Raw genomic sequence first — 15187 nt, 5'->3', positions numbered from 1 at the left:
GGTTACTGTTATGAAAATTATTAGAAAACAATAGTTGCTGGTTATGTCATTACTGTGACTGTGTCAATTTTATTAATATCTTGCTGTAAATAGCACATTTTTGTCTGGTTTCACTAAGGACCTGTTATGCAATTTAAAGTGAAATACAATGTTGAGGGTTTTTTACATACATAGATACTGCCTATACAGAGGTTTCCTTGCAAGCCAGTTTTGAGACATGGCCTCTGAGATAAAAAATATATCCAACACTTCCAAAGCCCCAGGATCTGCCACATGCGGTGTGGTTGTGTACCTCTTCTGTTTGTGTATTGTAAATCTGTACTTTATAATTATATTATGATTATTATTAATTTCTAAAAACCAGAGGATTCTCCATTTTACGCTGTTTGGAATTTCTTGCTTGCTTTCATTTTTCCCTTGGGACTGCAGATGTTGGTTTGATTTTGATTTGTCTTGATTTTGATGTCATCTCTCCGAACTCTGCTTCTACCTGTTATGGAAAATACAGCATTCCACATGTCTGATGATTTATTTGATGATATAAACATAATTTTTATGTGTATGGAAATGCAGTACATATGCATGTTTGAAATGTATGTATACATCTTGTGAGAACTGACTGGTTTGCTCTGTGCAGGAAGAACTAAGAGACCAGGATGTGTACTATCACAGTATTTTCAGAAAAAAATATACAAAAAAACCTCTCCAGCCTTCTCTCTGTGATATCCCTTTGCTATCTTTCTAGAGCTCTTTTAGAGCTCCTCCATCGTGATCTTGAAAGTGGAAAAGATAGATAAAAGAGAGGGAAAAGATTCAACTTTTGTATTTTGAAGATGGAAGACGAAGCTGGGAGACCATTTTCTGTGACGATACAACTTATTTCCATTACAATCTGTCACATAAGCATCCTGATTCCAGCCTGTTTTCATTCTCTGGGTAAAATATTTGAAAGAATGGAGCAATTTCTGTGAATCTTCATTGTGTACAAAAAAGCTGTATGCGATTCTTTGTCAGCTAAAAGGTGAAGAGCTTAGAATTTACCTGATAAAGACACAAGTGATTTGTCTCCTCCTTCATAGGGTGATATGTGTGATCCAGTCATCTCAAAGTATATTAACATTTCCATATTTATTTAGTGCAGAACTGATCTATCAAGTTTATCAGTAGACCTCTTTAAGGTTTGCTTTGATGTCTACTTTTAAAGGCTATCCAAAGAATATAGCAAGAAGCTTATAAAACAACTCTGTAGAGAAGCAGGTATCAAAATAAAAGCAAGATTCCATATTTCAGCATACATCCCAGAGGTTCACCTAAGTTTCATAGTTCCAGAAACTATGGAAAAATAGACTGGTCTCTCTACAAGATTTGGTTTAACTCTTAGAAGAAAGCACGAGTTTTCTTAACTAGCTTAGTACTGTGGCAGTATATATTATTTTGACTACCTGGATGAATCCTCTTAGGCTTTTGCAGAGGCCAGAAAATGAATAGATATGTAGGCTTTACTGCCTTTTTGTTTCACATCACCCAAGCTTTGCTAGTAAGTAAATGAAACACATGTAAAGGTGTTTGATCTATTAGTGGGTCTCTCTTGACAAGTTTTTTGCTAAATAGTAGTACTCCTTCTGCCTCTGATCAGCAAATTCTAAAATTATACTAAAAATTACTTATGGATACTAATATATAACCCAGATAGTATATACTTTTTTCCACAGAAATGATTGGTCTATGATTCTACAACTCTATAATTCCATGAAATACTGAAATTATTCATAACATAAGATTATCTCAGTAGTTTTATCATTGTTCTGTATCTTATGGGATCTCTGGTACTTTTCTTCAGCAGATTTCTGAATTTGCAATGATATTGTTATTCAGAGCTCCTACATTACAATGCTACTGCTAGTGCAAGAAACAACTACACCAACTGGTCACTGCAAGATATTTAATTTGAATTAGGCCTCTTATTCTTTTACATACTGAAAAGGCATAATGTATAATGGCACAGAGGTTAAAGACAGAGGAACACAGCAGGAATGTTACATTTAAGTTTGCTTATTTTCTGATGGTAAACTACAGGAATTTTGAGCTTAAACCAGTACTTCTCCCTTACCCATCAGTACCCCATTGATCTCTACAAGCCAACATAGAAAGGCTGTGTTATTCTTCCTGACTGTTTTTCCCTTGAGAAACATTATTTCTGACAGCAAGACAAATAGATAGACAGATACCATTGAACACCATGGATTGGAAAATAAAATAACGATCACATGCCTCCAGACTCCAGATGTTACAAGAATTTCAAAATGTTATCTGCAGTGCTCCAGTTCACTGGAACATGGCATGAGGCACTGTAAAAGTCACTTTTCTGTTGCCTATGTGTAACTACATAAGTATCCAAAAGTGGTATACACATCCTCCTACCAATTCAAAAGTCATTCTGCATTCTCCAGGCTCTGCAGCTACATGCACCACTTCTGTTCTTTGCTCAGGCATCAGCTGTTTCCAGGAAAACTAGTAAGGAAAAAATGAATCTGTCTTTTCAAGAATAAGGCTATTCTTTAAGACCTAGCAAATCTGCTACATGTCTCCAGTTCTTGATAGATAGTGACAGGTCAAGTGGAAACACTGACAGTGATGAACTCTGATGTTTCACATCCTGTGCATAAAAAAGGCCGGCACATTTTCTTCACTCCAATCACCAGACAGCAGAAGTTGGCCATACACAGTAAGGTGAGGTGCAGGCCACTCTTACCCACTTCAAAATTGTTACCTGGGAATAACAGGCTGTGTTGAGCATGAAAGATGACATCTTTTATACAAGGGAGTACTGTCAGCAATATTGTTTCTTGCCCAAACCGGTACAACATGATAGACTCTCTAAGAGAGCTGCCATTTCTGATACTCCCTAAACCTATGCAAAGTCTGCAAACAGAATTTTGACAGTACATAATATTGCTGTTGTATGTATCAGTGAGACATGCTTTGTGTGTCTTACTGCCAGGAAGGGGTAAAGAGTACATGTCTTGAGAGTAAGGCAAGACATTAGTCCACTGCTACACAGTAGTGTCATTCTCTTCCATATTGTCGGTGTTCATGAACTGCAAGTTCTGCAGCGGGGACTACAGATCCTTGTGAAGGTGAACTTCCCTCCCAGTGCATCTCCATAAATACCAGCTTCCTCCATCATTCTGTGGAGTCACTGCCTCCTGGAAGCCATCCTAATTCATACAAATAATTACTCACTATTAATTATATATGCACATATTAAGTCCATTAATTTTAAATATTTCCATTCTGGGTTTTGGAAATGTAAACATGTTTTATAATTTGTAAAAATATGAAGGGGACACACACGAGGTGTTACATGGTTCCCATTAAAAATGAGGACATTTTTGACGGATACAATATGGCAGAATACATTAAGATAAGTAATTTATGTTCATTCCATTTTATTTTTTTCATTTCTCAGCATGACCTCTGTTTCATGCATAACAGAACAATCAAAAATTGATTAGTTTATAGACTGAAAATGCTCAGAGCTTTATCTTTCCATGGAAAACATATCTAGTGTAAGTTGGTTTGTACATTGACTGATGGAATTCATAATAATTTCTTTTACTTGAGTCAAACACTCTGACTCAAATATTTCATCACAGTCATAGGATTTTTGTTGTTTTCACAGCTTTCTGATCACTTTTTTTTTTTTGCACTTTTTTTTTTCACATAAATAATATTGTTTCCAGGATCCAACAGCTGGCACTTACTGGCTGAAGGAATGAACAGGAAGACAGTGTGTTCATAGGATTACAGAACAAGCTGAGAAGGAAAATTTATGCAGAGCTTTGTAAGCTTAGTGAGGCAGAAAATAGATTGGGGTGCAGAGAAGAAATAATGTGTCAATCAAAACTAAGCATACAGACATAAGCTTCCACAACAGAAGAGCAGTCATGTGCTTTCTTAGCTTTTGTGACTTCAACAGTTACTTCTGAGTTTGGGGAAAACAGCAGATAGTTGTTTTCTAGAGATCATACTCTTAAGTGATTCTTTACAAATCTATCTTAAAACCAGAGCTGTCTTGGAAAACGTATCTAATGGTAGAATGGCTTCAAGGAAGGGTCTTAAGGAGGGGAAAAGCTTTGCAGCTGAACACTGTAACTTGACCATTCTATTCCCTGTGTAAACTCATTTTCTTCAAATTTATAATTTCATCTCTCTATTTTTCTGTATATTGTATAGGTCAATGCTTTGTACTCAATACTGACAAATGAAAGCAAGCATTACACGCTCTTAGTGTATTGCAGTAGTCTTTATCAAGTCAGTCTGCGGCAACTATTTTTCAAGCCCTGCTGTGTGGATATTTTTGTCTAATGGCTTCTGCTGGTCTTCTTTCACTATTTGATTTATAAGCAAGGAGGTGTCCCCTGAAATGACAAAGAATGACAAGATTTTACAAACTAGATTATACTATGAAGTATTATTGGCAATACTATGCAAATTGGCAGAAAGACATTAGACCGTAATTTGACTAGCACCTAGGAAAAAATGTCTGTTACATATGTGACACACAGCAATTAAAGAACTTTTTCATTTGCATTCAAAATATCTATTTAATCATTTTGCTTGAAACATGTTCTTAGTTGCTTTTGAGATAATGGTACTCAAATTTCATAACACTAAAGAAGAAAGAACAGCCTGAAAGAGTCCATTTTAAAGGTAAAGGGGCAATGATCATCTGTCCTTAGTAGTCTGAACTACACAGAGAGCTACCAGCTGACTTAGTTATATCCCCTCAGTAACAATTTGATAGGTTTTATCAAATGTCTGATTATTATTCATATTTTATAGAACACAATGTTCATTAATAGTACCATTGTTATTAAGTCAGGTACTTTATTGATACTTTCATGGATTAGAGCTTGTGTGCACAAAAAGTAAAGTCACTTCACTTTTATATGGTGGATAACAAATAATAGATCATCCAATTTTCCAAGACATGTTTTTCCTATCTCTTAACAGCACACTTCTGTCAACATATTTAGATATTCATGGCAGGTTAATATGGGCCATTTTCACCTGGCAACAGCATCAGCCCTTAGCAACAGTACGTGTGTATTCAGACTACTAGTAACACTGAGCCAAAATGGAAGATCAGACGAAAGAAACCTTTGGACAATGTATGTCACGAATTTTCAGGTATTATTTTCCCTTAGCAACAGTCTCATTTCATTCCCTAGCAACTCTGAATATAAACTCAGTTTTGTTTTCTGCTCAAAATTACCCCTTGAGAACAACTAAGAGGATCCCCTTGTTAACTTTAATGAAATTCAGTGTTTCGCTTATTCCTAGTTTAAGGTAAATGGCAGAATTCAATATTGAACAGTCTCCAACTCTGCTCTCCAACTATGCAGTATGTCATGTCTTGAGAGTTATGAAAATTAAGGTGGTAGAGCTGTATTTTAATGTTATTCTTTTACTTTTTTATACGTACTTGTATATGGCCACTATTTCACAAATTTTTATTAGTATTATACATGTACAAAAATCATTACTTTCATCCATCAGGCTTCTTGCATCTTGCCTGAGCCAGCTTTTATATTGTTTGATAACAACCTGAGCCAGCTTTTATATTGTCTGATAACAAAGGCCTACATATTCTTCTACTGGAATCTTTGAGGAGAAAATACCCTGTCCCTGAAAAGAGCAGTAAGTCTCCAGTGCTGTTTTATTGCCACTCATACATATGCAATCTACTTATCCATTGGTGCAGAAGTATCAGCTAAAATTGTATATTAAGTCTCTTATCATGAACATCCCCTTTGATTGTGCTTAGATTTCAGCAATATTTCTGTAGTGCAGCAGGTACTTATCTTGTGGTGAATAACTATCTAGCAGTGCTTCCTGAGCATGTTAGCATATCGTGTAAGTTTCATTTTCTCCTAGTATCTCCCTATATTGAAATTATTCAATTCCTCTTTTCCTGTTTAAAGGGCCTCCTGGACCTCCTATATTTAAAGAAATACAATCCCCCATTACGTTCTTAAGAGACAGAAATTGACACTGTGTTAAAAGGTATTTGTGTATACTGTAGAATTCAAATGAGAAAAGGAAAGGAAGTGAAAAACAATGTAGATGATCACAGAGCTTATTAATAACATTAGTGTCTTCTGGCTGTTACCTGTGTCCTTATTCCATTACAGTAACAATTCATATATATATTTATATATAAAGGGCTCCCGTTAATGGTCTGCATTCTATATGAACTTTGTCCTTTTTTCAGTTTTCAGTGCTGAATTTTGTTTACAAAGCCTTGATAGTCTTTTAAGCAATGAAATAATTTTACATGCTCAGAGTATGTGTGCTCGTAAGAAAGCAAAATACTGTGTAATTTCTAAGTGACTTGAAAGAAACAAGTAATCTGACCCACAAAGTAAATTTTCAGGCCAGAAAATTTTCAGTCTTTATTCCTGTGACTTAGAACTTGCCCACTCACGAAGTAATATTATTCATCTTACCTCACCATGCAGCACTGATCTGGTTCCAAGTCTTATCTACAAATGATTTTCTTTTACATACTATACACACTGAAAAGGTATGTAATCCTTTTCTGCATATGTAGTCATTTCTACATAACCTTTCTGCATCATCAACCGGATACAGAGGGCATTGCTTATTGTTATCATGGGCATGCTTTGAAATGTCTCCATTTCCGACAGTCAATTCCACTTAACTGGGCTCAATTTCATCTCATTAAAACAAGGTCCTTCTGATCATAAAAGAGCCTCATAGCAACAATGAGCTACAGCCCAAGAAAAAAAAAAAAAAACAAAAAAACTCCAAAACGAACCCAACATTCAAATTCTCTCTTAATTAAAAGTAGCACATTTTTTTGAATAAGAAAATATATGACAAAACGTAGTGAAATAAATTGTTTATTATCAATATTACTATACTTCAGTCAGTCATGTTCTCTTCCTGTGCTATTTTTGAGGTCTGGAAATTCTGTTAGTCTATCAGGCAAAAATGTGATTTTCTAGTATGACAGTTCTGTGTATGTGTAGTTTAGTATATCTGTTTATGTCCTATGTTCATGTTATTACATGAAGTCATGTAATGTTGTTTCTGATGAAACAACAGGTATACCTTGCATATCAACCCATGTAATTACGCACAGATGCACACAATCTTTAGGTAATCAGAAGAATCCGTCAATATATGGTGAAATCTGACCTCAGCAATTTCTCACGAACAAGCAGAACTCAGAGTTTAACGACATCTTACTGTCATATAACCTGCTACTTCCTCTGTTCTTTCTGTAAGGACTTCACATTTAGTTTAGCTTCAGACTACCAAAATTAAAAATTTTGTAGATCAACTTTTTAATGAGAATCAAGCAAAGGATATAATGTAATCCCTTCTCTGGATATAAAGGCAGGTTAAGACACAAATAAATGCTAGTTTATCAAAAGAAATAATAAAGCTGCAAGTGCTACAAAATGGCAGAAGTGCTCTAGTTCCACATACAGAAATAAGTGAGATGGCCACATTAAAAGTTTATTTTGATTAATTTATCTGGATATTTATATTGGATTATATTGGATGAGTGATTGGTTTATCACTTTGGGGAAAACAGGTACAATGTGTTAGGCTTTAATAATGAATAACTAGAAAACTGCTATTAGGACAGATATTTCTGGCATGGCTGTGAAATAGAAAACTGTTTTAAAATTAATTTCTGGTGTTAATTAAAGGCCTGACTCAAATGCCCTCTGAAGGCCTAGGGAAATTTATCCATTGCATTCAGAAAATTTTTGAACCAATCCTATAATATCTCTACCACGAGATAAAATGCTGAATATTGCAACTCAGATTTTAAAAAGAAGCTAATGAGTTTGCAAAGAAAGATGAAAGATTAAAATGCTGCTATCATGAATATGGTGATGTCAAGATAGAATATTAAACCAGGGCACAGATATTTATTCATGTATGTATCTGCAGTTACAAATAATTTCCCAAATTAAGAGATTCAAAAATAGTTCAGAGATTTCTCTTGATTATAGCTAGATTTGGGGAGGATCATCACACTGGAAATTAGTCAGAAAAAGTAGCCCAACAAGAAGATGCAGAAGTATATAAAACTTACAGATGACTGGAATCATATTTTTAAATGGGAAACAATAAAATTTTTCAGGAAATGAACCAAAATAATAACCTTTCATTGAGTGGAAAAGTCTTGCCACGTTCTACACAAGTCAGAAAACAACTGGTTACTGTAAAATAGTTGCAGACATTGTTATATAATGCAATATACCAAATGAAATTTAAGGGTTTGCATGTCACTGATCAAACTGCAGTTAACATGAGTTAAACTAATTTTTCTGGAGTGTATCCTGCAGTGTGTGTTGCTGTTGTTAATCATTTTACTGACTGAAGTTCATCCCCGTGCAGAGGACCTGTCCAATACACATGGAGAGAAATTAAAACTTGTTCCTGAAAACACTTAAGCATCTGCTTATTTTTGCATGAGTAAGGAGCTCTTTTCCATTTTAGTAGGCTTGCTGATGTGTATAGAGTTAAGTGTGCATAAATGTTTCATAACATTTCTGAATTGTCAAGAAAAACTGTGTTCTAAATGTGTGGTGCATTTATCTTGTACTGGCCCTCAGTGTAATGGTGAATTTGCATTAAGTAAAATGTTTGTTCTGCAGAAATATAAAAAAGTCAGTTGCTTGACTCCATTATTAATATGTATTATGAAAAGTAAAAATATGATCCTACAGTCCTTATTTTTGACTTAGAGGACATATTTTACTGAAAATAAATGGACCAACATGTAAGGTGCAATACCATTGAAATCAGCTGAGTTGTAACTGCTACAACCAGTACTAGTACTAAACTACTACAGCAGAAGTTGGTGCAGTGCTTTTGAGTAAATTATTGCTTGAAGAGAAGTTGCATATTTAGGCTTTTTCAATAACAGATATAATAAAAATAATAAAGATTATTGGAAAATTGTGGAGTATCAGCTTTTATATACGAGATTGCCAGTGAAAGCCTGAAAGAAAAAAGTGTGTTAGAAGACCTGCTAAAGAGGAAAAGACAAAGAAAGAAGCTGAAATGAAAAAGGAAAGGTTATTTTACCAAGAGTGGGAGAAAAGTAAAGAATAAAAAGACTGAGATGCTCCAAAGCCAATTAATATTTTTTAAATAGTAACTGCCACGACTAGAAAGAGTGAGGAAAATATTGACATATGAGATTAAGAGAGAGCAAAGACTGATGAATGAAGAGAACACATTACATAATTTTTACTGGAAGTACTTCGTATGAAGTAAACATCCAAAGGGCAAATTCTAACTGAACCTCTTCATCAGTAGAGGTCTCCAAGAAGAGTTAAACTGGTGCTTTGAAACTATTCTGATGAGAGGAACAGAAAATTCTCCAGGAACAGAGACAGAATTCTTCATTTATCTTAATTATATTTTAGCTCTCAAGTACAATAAAGGCTCTACCGTGTGTTTGCCCATGAGATATTTTATTTATGCAATGGCAGCATATTTAATTTACTTTTCTAAAAATATGCCTTTCCGCTGAACTACTTTTTTATATGCACTTGTATTATTTATTTTTATGTTTTTGGAAATACATGTCCTAAATTGCCTTAGAGCTCTATGAGATTCCTTCGCTCAATATATTTGACATTCAGTTGGTCACTTGTATTGAATGCTTACTGAAGGAGCTAAACCATGTATAATTTATGTCTCTTACCCTCTATGTAGAGCTTCACTTAGACTATTCACATGTGAAAAGTTACTTATTCACCTAAGCATTTTCAAAATCTTCCCTTCAGGTGAAGGGGTGGGGGATATATTGGGGGTTGACGCTATTCTCTCTTTTAGTGAACTTACTGATGAAAGGAGCAGCTAGAGTAGTAAAAAGCACTTTTTTTTGTCTTTAAATGGGAGCTACTATTTATTACATATTTCACTAAAGCATCTAGAAGCATGCGGCGAGAGGATGGAAACTGCACTGAAATCAAGAGCCATGTTAACATGCTTCCTGAGCAGGCAATACACAAAAAAAAATTTACTCAGATAAGTTGATAACTTTTTGACTCTTCCTTTTTGTATGAATTTACCATTTTACCATTGCTGAGAGAGTTTTGTTGGTTTTTTTTTCTGTCAAGCATCAATAAAATATTTATGTGAAGAGCAAATTTTACATGTTCTTTCTTTAAGGATTTCATGCACCTCTAATGCCATTTCATCAAAAAAAGAAGTATAAGAGAACTGGAGAATATATCATAATAAATTGTTAATATCAGTTCAGAATATAGTTCCCTTAGAGGTCTTCAAAAATACAGTAAAAGTACTGTGGAGGCATAAAATCAGATTCTATTCAGGATATATGAACCAGAGCTAGATCCAGGGCCAGATTAAAACAAACAAGCAGTGAAGCTATTCTGTTGAGCTTGGCCTGGCACAGTAGCTTTCATCAAAAATGAAACTATAAAGAACAAAACAAAACAAAAAATGTGTTGATGGTTGCAGTGTCTGCTCTTGGGCCCTGGAGCCTCTGCTGCACAGAGAACAGATGCTTGGATTTGCTCCTCTTGATTATCTTCGTTCCATTTTTGTGTTTGTTGCTGCAGTCCCATAAACTGAATGAAAAATGGTTTTAGCCATATCTCCTCTGTTCATTCTTCTTCTTTGGCCAGCAATGTGGGCAGAATGTAGGAGAAGGCAGCATGGTGCACATAGGATGTATCCATTGTTTCCCAGCTACGGGCAAGCTTCCAGCCCAAGATCCAGCAGGATAAGGTATACCAAAGTCAGCCCATCCTCCACTCCTGTATGATGAGAGAGTGAAAATAGTCAGGGAAGGCAAGAAGATCTGATTGCCCCCTGTTGGACATAAACCTACAAGTATCAGAGGCCTTCTACAACAGTAAATGCATGCCAGTTCCAGTTCTCTGCACAGGCTTTTAACATTCACTGACCATGTTTCAATAATGCGACTTCAGTTTTAGAATTTTAAATATATTGGTGTTTGCTAAGGAAAAACGTAACTGTCTGCTTGTTTCTTTATAAAATGTATGAAGTGGAGGAGTTGTTCAATCAAAGAATTTGATTGCTCCAGAACTGTGTCTAGCAACAGCATAACGCTAAAGTAACAGCTGCCCTCTCTACTCAGCTTCTTTTAAGATTTGGCTAGGAAAACACTAATAACTTTGGTGAAAATTGAGGATGAGTAGATCTTCTTTGTGGAAAATATAATCAAGGAAACGTTTCTAACCAGCATAAGTCCTTGTCTATGTTGTTTACAAAACCACCCATAAGTCCCTTCTCTGTTTCTCTGTCAAATTATGGAGAGTAGCTATGTAAATGTCTTCCAATTAAATAAGCAAAAGGATACTGATTTTCAAACTTTCAACTGCAGTTCAAAACAAAAATTTAAACTGAAGATTCTGCCTCTATGTCTTGAACCTGATAAATCCTCTGTAATTGTTAGACTCTTTGGAAGCAGATATATCTGCATAATAGAAAGGTTCAGCATCTTTTAAGAGTAACCCCTGCTTCAGAGCTTCTCCAGACCTCACAGAGGAAGTTTCTGTAAGATTTTTTACTATATTAGCTGAGTATTGGAAAAGTTCTTTATTCTACATCTATTCTTATGGTTACGTTTTCCCAATTTGAATTTGAAAATACTTACTGATTGCATGCAAAGAATGGGCATAGTGCATGATATTTTCTAAGCATCAAGTCTATAAATAATATTTCTCTTTCCACAGACTATGACACTTAATATCCATTTTTACACACTGAAAAAATAAGTCATAATTTGAAGGATAATTTTTTTTTGTCTTTTGCTTTACATGGATTTACTGTTTCATAAGATTGAAAACAGAAAAAGTACAAGTCCTTTTAAACTGTATAGAAATCTTTGCTCTTAGAGATTGAATACTCAATACACAGGATGTATCCTTCACTTAGATTCAGAATCAGAAAGTAAAAATGAATCTCGCTTATGACAATATTTAATTTAAATTATCTGATGAAATCATGTATTATATGTCTCACAAAGTTTTATTTTGCCCCTTTCTGTTTTCCTTAGGTGAGAAATTCAGTGGACAGCGCCATAATCTACAAGGATTCAAAGTAAGATTTCACATGCACTTGCTCTCTAAGTGTTCATTGTTACAGATTTTTACTATGTTAGCTATTTTTTTTCTAAAAGGCCTATGGCTTCTTTTGGTTTGAAAGGCTGAGAGACCTGCATCTGTTTAACCTTGAGAAAACTTAGAGGGAATCTTGTCAATGCTTATAAATATGTGAAGGGTGGGTGTCAAGAGGATGGGGTCAGGCTCTTCTCAGTGATGAAGACAAGGGGTAATGGGCACAAACTGGAACACAGGAAGTCTGAACATGAGGAAAAACTTAGTCATTTTGAGGGTGCCAGAGCACCAGAACAGACTACCCAGAGAGGCTGTGGAGTCTTCTTCTCTGGAGATATTCAAAACCCACCTGGATGCATTCCTGTCCAGCCTCTAGGTGTACCTGCTTTGGCAGGGGGTCTGGAGTAGATGATCTCCGAAGGTCTCTTCCAACCCCTACCATTCTGCGATTCTGTGATTCTTTTGGGGTTTTGTGTTATAAGATACAAACTTTCTTCTACTTGATGATATTTAGGATGCCTTGGAAAGTGTATTCTTTCTGAAATTCCAAGATGTTCTTCTAGTCAGGAAGCAGAGCATAATGCTTGGATCAGTAGATCATGTAATGAACTCTTGTATATATCCCCTAAGGTGCAAGACTGAGATCATAGCTCAGATTTTGCAGTCTTGGAACATAAGAAAATCTTACTGCTATGGTGTGATTCCTAATGTATGCTATAAATTAAATGGAAATTTAGTGTATGCATTGAAAGAGTAACAGCAGTAACAACCTAGTCTTTCTGTTTCATGTGATATCTCACACTAGCCTTTGTAAAGTGAATAATACAGTGAATAAAGGCAGAGCAAGACTGGAAAGTAGTTCATTGATTCCTTTAAGAAAATATTCTAAAAGCTATAGCTGTATGAAAAAGACACATCAAGCCCTTACTACTCTTTATATCTACTTTGTATAAGGTAATATGAGAGTTAGGCACATATGACCTCACCTATGTGTTTTATGATATGGAAGGCAGGGTACTCATTAGCCTGGCTGTGAAGTAAATAAGTCCCTAGTGAGAAAATATTTTATGGCTAGTAAAGCATCACAGAAAATTTGTGATTATTTTATATAAGTATAAAGAGTTTGGTTATTTATAATAAATTATATATATTATATAATACATGAATGATTATATGTAGGAAATTTTGGGTTGTTGATCATGTTGATCATTATGTTGAACATATGATCATGTGTTGATCATATCAAAAATGATCACATAGCTAAATTATTTTTGTACTCAAGGGGAATCTTCAAGTTTCATACATTAACCCACTACGTTTAGCACATTAATAGCAGAACTGGAAAAGGTGGTGAAAAACCATATCACATATTTTTCTGGAGTTATTAAGCCATTTAGAGAAGTAAAACTGCTGAATTCATCGTGGAGAAACACAAAAGAATCCTAAGATGATCGAGTGAACGGAAAATAAATTACCAGATTAAATTCAGCATGGAGTAAACATGAAGTGGTGCCCGCTGAGAAAAACAGTCCTAATATCACAAGCACTCACAATTTGAAGGTGGTAAATTTCCATTCAGAGTTAGATAGTTCCTCTCAAAAGTAAATATAGCAACATCAGGCAACATGAGTAGCAGGACGAAAAGGATGATCAAAATAATAAGTTTTAAGTAATGACTATGTAGCTAGTATTCATCAACCTAGAACAGGTGTAAACTGAGGAAAGACCAGACAGAGATTTTTAAAATCATGTCTTGTGTGTAAAAAATAAAAAAAAACAGGGAGCAATCATTCATTTTTTTCTTCCAATATAAAAACTATATCCCAAAACCTGAAAGTAGCAAGTGCAAGGTCGAAAATAAATAAAGTTTATTGGGAAGATGTAGAATTCATTGAAAAAAACTAGCAGGGATTCAAAATTTTCCATAGACTCAATGAAAAGACAGAAAAAAATGTGGGAAAAAAATCCCATAAAGCTGTAAGCACACTGATGCCTCCTCCGGCTTCAGAAAGTCCCTAAGATGCAACTCTGTGGATACATGGCCAGGGTAGTATCACTACATATTTGTGCTGTTCTTATCTTTCCCATAATCTCCATTATTGGCCACTCAGTATCCCAGGGGAGCTATTTGTTACAAAGGCCTCTGGACATTCTTACTTTTATGGTACAGCTTATACAAAATGCTATCAATTGGAGAGTAACATATAGAAATATTACTAGTGAGTTAAATAAGTTACCAGACACATACTTTAGTCTCTTTCTAGCCTCCATGTTTTGATGAAATTTTTTACTTCAAGTCACTCTCAACCTTGTGTAAAATGGCAATGGCAATAGCACAAGATCAGAAACGGCTTGCTGTTAAGTATCAAGTTCCAGCAAGATTCATTCTTGCTTAGTTAAATTGTGTTGGATATTCATAACAAATACAACCTATGTTTTGTACAAGCCTCAACAGAGGTAGCTATTCTAAGTTCCCTTCTATAAGAGACTTAATGAAATGTCAGTATTTTTTTCTCAGATATTCCTCACTGAGATGTCTACATAAAGTAATACCATGGGGAAACTGTCACACATAAGAAGAAAAACTGACCACACCAAATAAGAAAGATTATTGTGACTCTAGGAAAAAAATTAGGTTTATAAACATGAGAGAAAATGAAAATGATAGATTACCAGAAATAATATACCTAACACATCCCTCTGTGACAAAAATTCAATTGGTATTTAACTTTTTAATAGAAAAATCATTCTTTAGTCATCTCTTTAAAAATAATGTAACAACTGGGTTTATTTTATGGGGAGACTTTTTTATTTGTTTTTCTGTGGAAAGTAGTAAGCATTAAAAAGTCACAGTATGAAAACATTGAACAAAATGGGAGAAGATATTCTTCTCACAACCATCAAAACCTCTCTTGTTTTTTATTTTTATTTTCCATATTGACACTACCTAGATAAATTTCTGTTTTTTCTGTCTTATATGTTGATAAGGGACTGATGAGCACACACATCACTGTACT

At 34.8% G+C, this 15187-nt stretch overlaps 1 protein-coding gene across 1 annotated transcript in view; it reads left to right on the top strand.

Moving 5' to 3' along the window:
• The window catches only part of PTPRD (protein tyrosine phosphatase, receptor type, D), a 1328567-nt gene that overhangs the window by 843471 nt on the left and 469909 nt on the right, over window positions 1–15187 (top strand). Inside the window, exon 9 of the mRNA XM_014953943.1 lies at window positions 12110–12153. The gene's annotated coding sequence lies outside the window, so the exon portion shown is untranslated. The remainder of the gene's footprint in view (window positions 1–12109; window positions 12154–15187) is intronic.

This window comes from Calidris pugnax, unplaced genomic scaffold (assembly GCF_001431845.1).
Source record: "Calidris pugnax isolate Ruff unplaced genomic scaffold, ASM143184v1 scaffold178, whole genome shotgun sequence".
Taxonomy (NCBI): Eukaryota; Metazoa; Chordata; class Aves; order Charadriiformes; family Scolopacidae; genus Calidris; species Calidris pugnax.
The sequence above is the reverse complement of the archived record's forward strand: the minus strand, read 5'-3'. Positions and strand labels throughout refer to the sequence as shown.